Below are 10200 nucleotides of genomic sequence, written 5' to 3' on the forward strand. Positions count from 1 at the left end.
AGAAGTATGGGCTGGATGAATGGACTATAATGTGGATAGAAAGCTGGCTAGATTGTGGGGCTCAACGGGTAGTGCTCAATGGCTCCATGTCTAGTTGGCAGCCGGTGTCAAGTGGAGTGCCCCAAGGGTGGGTCCTGGGGCCGGTTTTGTTCAATATCTTCATAAATGATCTGGAGGATGGTGTGGATTGCACCCTCAGCAAGTTTGCAGATGACACTAAACTGGGAGGAGAGGTAGATACGCTGGAGGGTAGGGATAGGATACAGAGGGCCCTAGACAAATTGGAGGATTGGGCCAAAAGAAATCTGATGAGGTTCAGCAAGGACAAGTGCAGAGTCCTGCACTTAGGATGGAAGAATCCAATGCACCGCTACAGACTAGGGACCAAATGGCTCGGCAGCAGTTCTGCAGAAAAGGACCTAGGGGTTACAGTGGATGAGAAGCTGGATATGAGTCAGCAGTGTGCCCTTGTTGCCAAGAAGGCCAATGGCATTTTGGGATGTATAAGTAGGGGCATTGCCAGCAGATCGAGGGACGTGATCGTTCCCCTCTATTCGACATTGGTGAAGCCTCATCTGGAATAGTGTGTCCAGTTTTGGGCTCCACACTACAAGAAGGATGTGGATAAATTGGAGAGAGTCCAGCGAAGGGCAACAAAAATGATTAGGGGACTGGAACACATGACTTTTGAGGAGAGGCTGAGGGAACTGGGGATGTTTAGTCTACGGAAGAGAAGAATGAGGGGGGATTTGATAGCTGCTTTCAACTACCTGAAAGGGGGTTCCAAAGAGGATGGCTCTAGACTGTTCTCAGTGGTAGCAGATGACAGAACAAGGAGTAATGGTCTCAAGTTGCAGTGGGGGAGATTTAGGTTGGATATTAGGAAAAACTTTTTCACTAGGAGGGTGGTGAAACACTGGAATGTGTTACCTAGGGAGGTGGTGGAATCTCCTTCCTTAGAAGTTTTTAAGGTCAGGTTTGACAAAGCCCTGGCTGGGATGATTTAATTGGGGATCGGTCCTGCTTTGAGCAGGGGGTTGGACTAGATGACCTCCTGAGGTCCCTTCCAACCCTGATATTCTATGATTCTATGAAGGGTACGTTCTCTTTCCCCTCCCCTCCGCTCCCCCTGCAGCTTGCTATACTTTCCTTGCATAATGACAGGTTTCAGAGTAGCAGCTGTGTTAGTCTGTATTCGCAAAAAGAAAAGGAGGACTTGTGGCACCTTAGAGACCAATGTATTTATTTGAGCATAAGCTTTCGTGGGCTACAGCTCACTTCATCGGATGCTCATGAAAGCTTATGCTCAGATAAATTTGTTAGTCTCTAAGGTGCCACAAGGACTCTTTTCTTTATACTTTCCTTGTCTCACTAACCAAAAAGGATCTCTTCCTGTTTTCTATACTCTCCTTCTCTGAGCCCTGGTCTACACTAGGACTTTAGGTCGAATTTAGCAGCATTAAATCAATGTAAACCTGCACCCATCCACACGATGAAGCCCTTTATTTCGACTTAAAGGGCTCTTAAAATTGATTTCCGTACTCCACCCCTGACAAGTGGATTAGCGCTTAAATTGGCCTTGCCGGGTCGAATTTGGGGTACTGTGGACACAATTCGATGGTATTGGCCTCCGGGAGCTATCCCAGAGTGCTCCATTGTGACCGCTCTGGACAGCACTCTCAACTCAGATGCACTGGCCAGGTAGACAGGAAAAGAACTGCGAACTTTTGAATCTCATTTCCTGTTTGGCCAGCGTGGGAAGCTGCAGGTGACCATGCAGAGCTCATCAGCAGAGGTGACCATGATGGAGTCCCAGAATCGCAAAAGAGCTCCAGCATGGACTGAACGGGAGGTACGGGATCTGATCGCTGTATGGGCAGAGGAATCCGTGCTATCAGAACTCCGTTCCAGTTTTCGAAATGCCAAAACCTTTGTCAAAATCTCCCAGGGCATGAAGGACAGAGGCCATAACAGGGACCCGAAGCAGTGCCGTGTGAAACTTAAGGAGCTGAGGCAAGCCTACCAGAAAACCAGAGGGGCGAACGGCCGCTCCGGGTCAGAGCCCCAAACATGCCGCTTCTATGATGAGCTGCATGCCATTTTAGGGGGTTCAGCCACCACTACCCCAGCCGTGTTCTTTGACTCCTTCAATAGAGATGGAGGCAATACGGAAGCAGGTTTTGGGGACGAAGAAGATGATGATGATGATGATGATGATGAGGTTGTAGATAGCCCACAGCAAGCAAGCGGAGAAACCGGTTTTCCTGACAGCCAGGAACTGTTTCTCACTCTGGACCTGGAGCCAGTACCCCCCGAACCCACCCAAGGCTGCCTCCTGGACCCGGCAGGCGGAGAAGGGACCTCCGGTGAGTGTATCTTTTAAAATACTATACATGGTTTAAAAGCAAGCATGTGAAAGGATTAATTTGCCCTGGCATTCGCGGCTCTCCTGGATGTACTCCCAAAGCCTTTGCAAAAGGTTTCTGGGGAAGGCAGCCTTATTGCGTCCTTCATGGTAGGACACTTTACCACTCCAGGCCAGTAACACATACTCGGGAATCATTGTACAACAAAGCATTGCAGTGTATGTTTGCTGGCGTTCAAACAACATCCGTTCTTTATCTCTCTGTGTTATCCTCAGGAGAGTGAGATATCATTCATGGTCACGTGGTTGAAATAGGGTGCTTTTCTTCAGGGGACACTCAGAGGAGCCCGTTCCTGCTGGGCTGTTTGCCTGCTGCTGAACAGAAATGTTCCCCGCTGTTAGCCACGGGGAGGGGGGAGAGTTGAGGGGGTAGCCACACGGTGGGGGGAGGCAAAATGCGACCTTGTAACGAAAGCACATGTGCTATGTATGTAATGTTAACAGCAAGGTTTACCCTGAAAGACTGTAGCCACTGTTTTCTAAAATGTGTCTTTTTGAATACCGCTGTCCCTTTTTTTTTCTCCATGAGCTGCTTGTGTTTCAATGATCACAGGATCTTCTCCTTCCCAGAGGCTAGTGAAGATTAGAAAGAAAAAAAAATCGCACTCATGATGAAATGTTCTCTGAGCTCATGCGGTCCTCCCACACTGACAGAGCACAGACGAATGCGTGGAGGCAAATAATGTCAGAGTGCAGGAAAGCACAAAATGACTGGGAGGAGAGGTGGCAGGCTGAAGAGAGTAAGTGGCAGGCTGAAGAGAGTAAGTGGTTGGCTGAAGACAGGGCTGAAGCTGAAAGGTGGCGGCAGCGTGATGAGAGGAGGCAGGATTCAATGCTGAGGCTGCTGGAGGATCAAACCAGTATGCTCCAGTGTATGGCTGAGCTGCAGCAAAGGCAGCTGGAGCACAGACTGCCACTACAGACCCTGTGCGACCAACCGCCCTCCTCCCCCAGTTCCATAGCCTCCACACCCAGATGCTCAAGAACACGGTGGGGGGGCCACCGGCCAACCAGCCACTCCACCACAGAGGATTGCCCCAAAAAAAGAAGGCTGGCATTCAATAAATTTTAAAGTTGTAAACTTTTAAAGTGCTGTGCCTAAAGTGCTGTGTGGCATTTTCCTTCCCTCCTCCACCACCCCTCCTGGGCTACCTTGGTCGTCATCCCCCTATTTGTGTGATGAATGAATAAAGAATGCATGAATGTGAAGCAACAATGACTTTATTGCCTCTGCAAGCGGTGATCGAAGGGAGGAGGGGAGAGTGGTTAGCTTACAGGGAAGTAGAGTGAACCAAGGGGTGAGGGGTTTCATCAAGGAGAAACAAAGAGAACTTTCACACCGTAGCCTGGCCAGTCATGAAACTGGTTTTCAACGCTTCTCTGATGCGTACCGCGCCCTCCTGTGCTCTTCTAACCGCCCTGGTGTCTGGCTGCGCGTAACCAGCAGCCAGGCAATTTGCCTCAACCTCCCACCCCACCATAAACGTCTCCCCCTTACTCTCACAGATATTGTGGAGCACACAGCAAACAGTAATAACAGTGGGAATATTGGTTTCGCTGAGGTCTAAGTGAGTCAGTAAAGTGCGCCAGCGCGCCTTTAAACGTCCAAATGCACATTCTACCACCATTCTGCACTTGCTCAGCCTGTAGTTGAACAGCTCCTGACTACTGTCCAGGCTGCCTGTGTACGGCTTCATGAGCCATGGCATTAAGGGGTAGGCTGGGTCCCCAAGGATACATATAGTCATTTCAACGTCCCCAACAGTTATTTTCTGGTCTGGGAATAAAGTCCCTTCCTGCAGCTTTTGAAACAGACCAGAGTTCCTGAAGATGCGAGCGTCATGTACCTTTCCCGGCCATCCCACGCTGATGTTGGTGAAATGTCCCTTGTGATCCACCAGAGCTTGCAGCACTATTGAAAAGTACCCCTTGCGGTTTATGTACTCGCCGGCTTGGTGCTCCGGTGCCAAGATAGGGATATGGGTTCCGTCTATGGCCCCACCAAAGTTAGGGAATCCCATTGCAGCAAAGCCATCCACTATGACCTGCACATTTCCCAGGGTCACTACCCTTGATATTAGCAGATCTTTGATTGCGTGGGCTACTTGCATCACAGCAGCCCCCACAGTAGATTTGCCCACTCCAAATTGATTCCCAACTGACCGGTAGCTGTCTGGCGTTGCAAGCTTCCACAGGGCTATCGCCACTCGCTTCTCAACTGTGAGGGCTGCTCTCATCTTGGTATTCATGCGCTTCAGGGCAGGGGAAAGCAAGTCACAAAGTTCCATGAAAGTGCCCTTACGCATGCGAAAGTTTCGCAGCCACTAGGAATCGTCCCAGACCTGCAACACTATGCGGTCCCACCAGTCTGTGCTTGTTTCCTGAGCACAGAATCGGCGTTCCACAGCATGAACCTGCCCCATTAGCACCATGATGCATGCATTGGCAGGGCCCATGCTTTCAGAGAAATCTGTGTCCATGTCCTGATCACTCACGCGACCGTGCTGACGTCGCCTCCTCGCCCGGTATCGCTCTGCCAGGTTCTGGTGCTGCATATAGTGCTGGATAATGCGTGTGGTGTTTAATGTGCTCCTAATTGCCAAAGTGAGCTGAGCGGCCTCCATGCTTGCCTTGGTATGGCGTCCGCACAGAAAAAAGGCGCGGAACAATTGTCTGCCGTTGCTGTGACAGAGGGAGGGGCGACTGACGACACGGCTTACAGGGTTGGCTTCAGGGAGCTAAAATCAGCAAAGGGGATGGCTTTACATCAAGGAGTATTTCAGGCAGGACTTCACGGAGGGTTCCAATAAGAAATGGTGCACCTAAGTTATTGTTCTTATTGGAACAAGGAGGTTAGTCTGGCCTCTGATTGATACATGGCTAGATTTACCTCGCTGCACTGTCTCTGTGAGTGACTGCAGTGTGACCGAGAGGAATGAGTCCCTTATAAAAGGCCGGGCCTCCAGCTCAGATGGGAGAGAGCTGCCAGATGAGCAGCACGTCTCTTCCCCGCTGTGGAAGCACAGACCTAACGGAGAGCGCTAACCTGACAGAGACCCAGAGGGGCTGCCAGATGCCAGGGACACTGAGAAGCTGTTGGGGCTGCCACTCACTGTCCTCCCCCAAAGCTCGCTGTTGCCGGCAGGGAAAGGGCTGGGGGGAGTCCTCCTCTCTGGCCCCTATCCCGGAGCAGCCTGCCTGCACCCCAACTCATCCCCAGTCCTGCCCCACCCCAGAGCCCACACCCCCAGCCAGAGCTTTCACCTCTCCACCACACCCTCAACCCTCGCCCTGAGCCCCTCCAACACCCCAAACACCTTATCCCCAGTCCTAGCCAGAGCCCTCATCCCCCCATACCTCAACCCTCTGCCCCAGCCCTGAGCCCCTTCGAACACCACAAACCCCTCATCTCCAGCCCTAGACAGAGCTCTCATCCCCCCATACCTCAACCCTCTGACCCAGCCCTGAGCCCCCTCCAACACCACAAACCCCTCATCTCCAGCCCTAGACAGAGCCCTCATCCCCCCATACCCCAACCCTCTGCCCCAGTCCTGAGCCCCCTCCAACACCACAAACCCCTCATCTCCAGCCCTAGACAGAGCCCTCATCCCCCCATACCCCAGCCCTCTGCCCCAGCCCTGAGCCCCCTCCAACACCACAAACCCCTCATCTCCAGCCCTAGACAGAGCCCTCATCCCCCCACACCCCAGCCCTCTGCCCCAGCCCTGAACCTCTTCCAACACCACAAACCCCTCATCTCCAGTCCTAGACAGAGCCCTCATTCCCCCCACACCCCAACCCTCTGCCCCAGCCCTGAGCCCCCTCCAACACCACAAACCCCTCATCTCCAGCCCTAGACAGAGCCCTCATCCCCCCACACTCCAACCCTCTGCCCCAGCCCTGAGCCTCTTCCAACACCACAAACCCCTCATCTCCAGCCCTAGACAGAGCCCTCATCTCATAGAATCATAGAATATCAGGGTTGGAAGGGACCTCAGGAGGTCATCTAGTCCAACCCCCTGCTCAAAGCAGGACCAATCCCCAATTAAATCATCCCAGCCAGGGCTTTGTCAAGCCTGACCTTAAAAACTTCTAAGGAAGGAGATTCTACCACCTCCTTAGGTAACACATTCCAGTGTTTCACCACCCTCTTGGTGAAAAAGTTTTTCCTAATATCCAACCTAAACCTCCCCCACTGCAACTTGAGACCATTACTCCTTGTCCTGTCCTCTTCTACCACTGAGAATAGTCTAGAACCATCCTCTCTGGAACCACCTCTCAGGTAGTTGAAAGTAGCTATCAAATCCCCCCTCATTCTTCTCTTCTGCAGACTAAACAATCCCAGTTCCCTCAGCCTCTCCTCATAACTCATGTGTTCCAGACCCCTAATCATTTTTGTTGCCCTTTGCTGGACTCTCTCCAATTTATCCACATCCTTCTTGTAGTGTGGGGCCCAAAACTGGACACAGTACTCCAGATGAGGCCTCACCAATGTCGAATAGAGGGGAACGATCACGTCCCTCGATCTGCTGGCAATGCCCCTACTTATACATCCCAAAATGCCATTGGCCTTCTTGGCAACAAGGGCACACTGCTGACTCATATCCAGCTTCTCGTCCACTGTCACCCCTAGGTCCTTTTCTGCAGAACTGCTGCCTAGCCATTCAGTCCCTAGTCTGTAGCGGTGCATTGGGTTCTTCCTTCCTAAGTGCAGGACCCTGCACTTATCCTTATTGAACCTCATCAGATTTCTTTTGGCCCAATCCTCCAATTTGTCTAGGTCCCTCTGTATCCTATCCCTGCCCTCCAGCATATCTACCACTCCTCCTAGTTTAGTATCATCCGCAAATTTGCTGAGGGTGCAATCCACACCATCCTCCAGATCATTTCTGAAGATATTGAACAAAACCGGCCCCAGGACCGACCCCTGGGGCACTCCACTTGACACCAGCTGCCACTCCCTACATTCCAACCCTCTGCCCCAGCCCTGAGCCTCTCTAACCCCCCAAACTTCCCAGCCCCAAACAGAACCCTCACCCCCTACACCCCGACTCTTGCCCTGAGCCCCTCCCAAACCCCTCATCCCTGCACCCCCTCCCTCTGCACCCCCTCCCATCCCCAAACTCCCTCCCAGAGCCTGCAGCCTGCACCCCAATACTCTGCCTAAGCCTAGGGCCTGCACCCCAGACGTCCTTCCTCACCCAAACTCCCTCCCGGAGCCTTGGGCAGGTGGGGGGCGAAGTAGGGGCGGGTTCTGGGCACCACCAAAATTTCTACAAACCTGCCACCCCTGAACCCATGTACACACGGAATGGCGTGTAGCAAGGAGCCCAGGGCAGCCGAATTGGGTTCAGCTGTGTTATTGACTACAAGCCGGCCAGTGTGTTGCTGTCGGATTTTCCCCACTGACGCAGTGGCGGATCGCTCCACGGCTGTTAGGGCCCTGGGCTGGGATGCAGTGGAGTGAGGGGGCCTGGGTTCCCCTACCACTGCCACCCGACCGTCAGGAGTAGCAGCCTCCCGACTTGGTTGTCAGGAGGCCTGATTGGTCTGGCACCCCCCTGAATCAGGACGCCAGACGGTGGTGCTGACTCTCCCACCAGAGAGCTAACCTCCCCCAGGCTGCGACGGCTCCGCCGGACTGTAGGCCAGAGCCCCCCTACTTGATTGCTGCCCCGCCCTGATGAAGGGCCAGGCAAATGGACCTTCTGCTGCTCTGCCTGCCTGACTGTAGGCCAGAGCCCCTACTCGACAGCAGCTCTGTCCTGAATGAGGACCCCGGGCAAACAGACTCTCTACCGTTGGTCGGCCTGACTGCAGGCCAGAACCATGAACACTGAGCTATTTCCCCTGAACCAAGGTACCCCGGAAGTATCGTAGCGAGGGCCGTGGTCTCCCGCCCAGACGGATGGGGAGGGAGCCGCGAACCCCCTACAGCCTCTCTTTCTACTCGTTCATACTTTTTCTCTAAATATGTCAAAACACAGCACGCTGTTAGGGCCCTGGGCGGGGACGCAGTGGAGCGGGAGGACCTGGGTTCCCCTATCCCCGCCACCCCACTGTCAGGAGTGGCAGCCTCCTTGATCGCTGCCCCGCCCTGATCAAGGGCCAGGCAAATGGACCTTCTGCTGCTCTGCCTGCCTGACTGTAGCACAAGCACGCAACCTTCCCCCGGCCAAACACAGAAAAATAATACAAAATAAATGTTCAGAAGGGCCGATGGTGCCAAAAATGTACACGACCGGAAACGGGGACGGAGGGCGGGATGTAAACTCTACACGGGGCATGGAAACCTGTCAAAAAGTACATGGTGATAAAAGCTATTGAGCGGTTAACTACTCACGTAGCTGGGCAGGGCAGGCGGCCAATGGGGAGGAAGCCATGGTCCGGCACGATGTGTTCCACCCTGCTCCAGGCGGGCTCTGGTGCACCAAACCCCCAGAGTAGGGAGGCTGGCTTTTACTCAGGCAGCTGGGCAGCTTCAATGACTGGGTTCTCCCTTGTATGCATCAGTCTCATCCTGTGCAAGAGTGTCCGTAGGCTGGTGCGGGCTGGACGATGTTTCTTGCAGGCATTGAGGATGAGCATTGTCTGCAAAGCCAGGCACCTGACAGAGGACTTGCTGTCCTGCTGCAAGCCTTTGAGGACTAAGATTGAAAGGAAGGAAATGGAGGTCAGAGCCATGGTGCTCTGGAAAGCCCTGGCACACCAAGCCAGGGCTGTACCTCTCAGCCCGTGACAAGAAGGCAGCAGGCTGGGAGGCAGGATTCAGGGGACTAGCAGGAACAACCACCAACCCTCACTTAACATCCCCACTGCCCTCCATAGCTGGGGGAGCCCCCAGACAAAGGCAAGAAGTCACAATGAACCCCATTCACTCACTATTTCCAGGACTTCCCCGTCCCTGCAGGATCTGATGGCCTCATCCCTGCCTGTATTTACGCTCCCCCTTCCCCCCAGTGCACAGATGGGCACTCAAGCCCAGAGAGGGGGAGATTCACAAAGGGGGCTTGGGCATTGTTAGGCTACGCCTAACTTCCGGTGCCCTGCTGCCCTCCAGGAAGTGCCGAGGAGGGAGCTCAGCCATTCTCTAGCTCTGGTTGGGGCCCAGCTGTGAAACTGCTCTGGGAGTGAGGAGCCTGAGCTATGTCACCCCCCCCCCGTCCCCCTTTTCCCCAACAAATGTGGAGGAGACGCTGCTCCGCCCTGCGCTTGCCCAGGGTTCCGGGCATGCAGCAGGGAGGTAGATGACCGGACGTCACCTCAGTCTCCTTTGGAGCAGTGGCTTGACACCAGGCACCCCACCTGGAGGTGACTGCAACAAACCCTGGGCTAGTGAGTGCAAGGGGGGGAGGCAGGACCCCACCCTTGCTGTGTTGCGGGGGCGGGGGGGGCAATCGTCTGCGAAGGCCAGCCAGCTCAGGCCCAGTTTGGGGATTTGCCAGGCCACAGCTCTGAGGTCAGGGCTAAGTGCCTGGGCACATGCCAACCACCAGACACCACAGGGTGAGGGGGAAGCTGATCGGGGGTTTGGGGATCTACATTTTGCAACCCTTTGTGGCTCTCGCCCAAGATCACATTGCTGGCGTCGGAGATTGAACCCAGCCCGTGGCCCTGGGCCATTCGTCCCTCTAGCGCTCAGTGCTCAAGGCAGATACCACTCACCATTGCAGATGGCCTCTAACTTCTCCTGGCTCTGCTGGTCCAGCTGCCGGGCAGTGAGGCCTACACACACAAACAGCTCATTACATCCCTGCGTCCCCAGAGAGGGTGTC

The sequence above is a fragment of the Natator depressus genome, chromosome 23, assembly GCF_965152275.1.
Source record: "Natator depressus isolate rNatDep1 chromosome 23, rNatDep2.hap1, whole genome shotgun sequence".
Classification (NCBI taxonomy): domain Eukaryota; kingdom Metazoa; phylum Chordata; order Testudines; family Cheloniidae; genus Natator; species Natator depressus.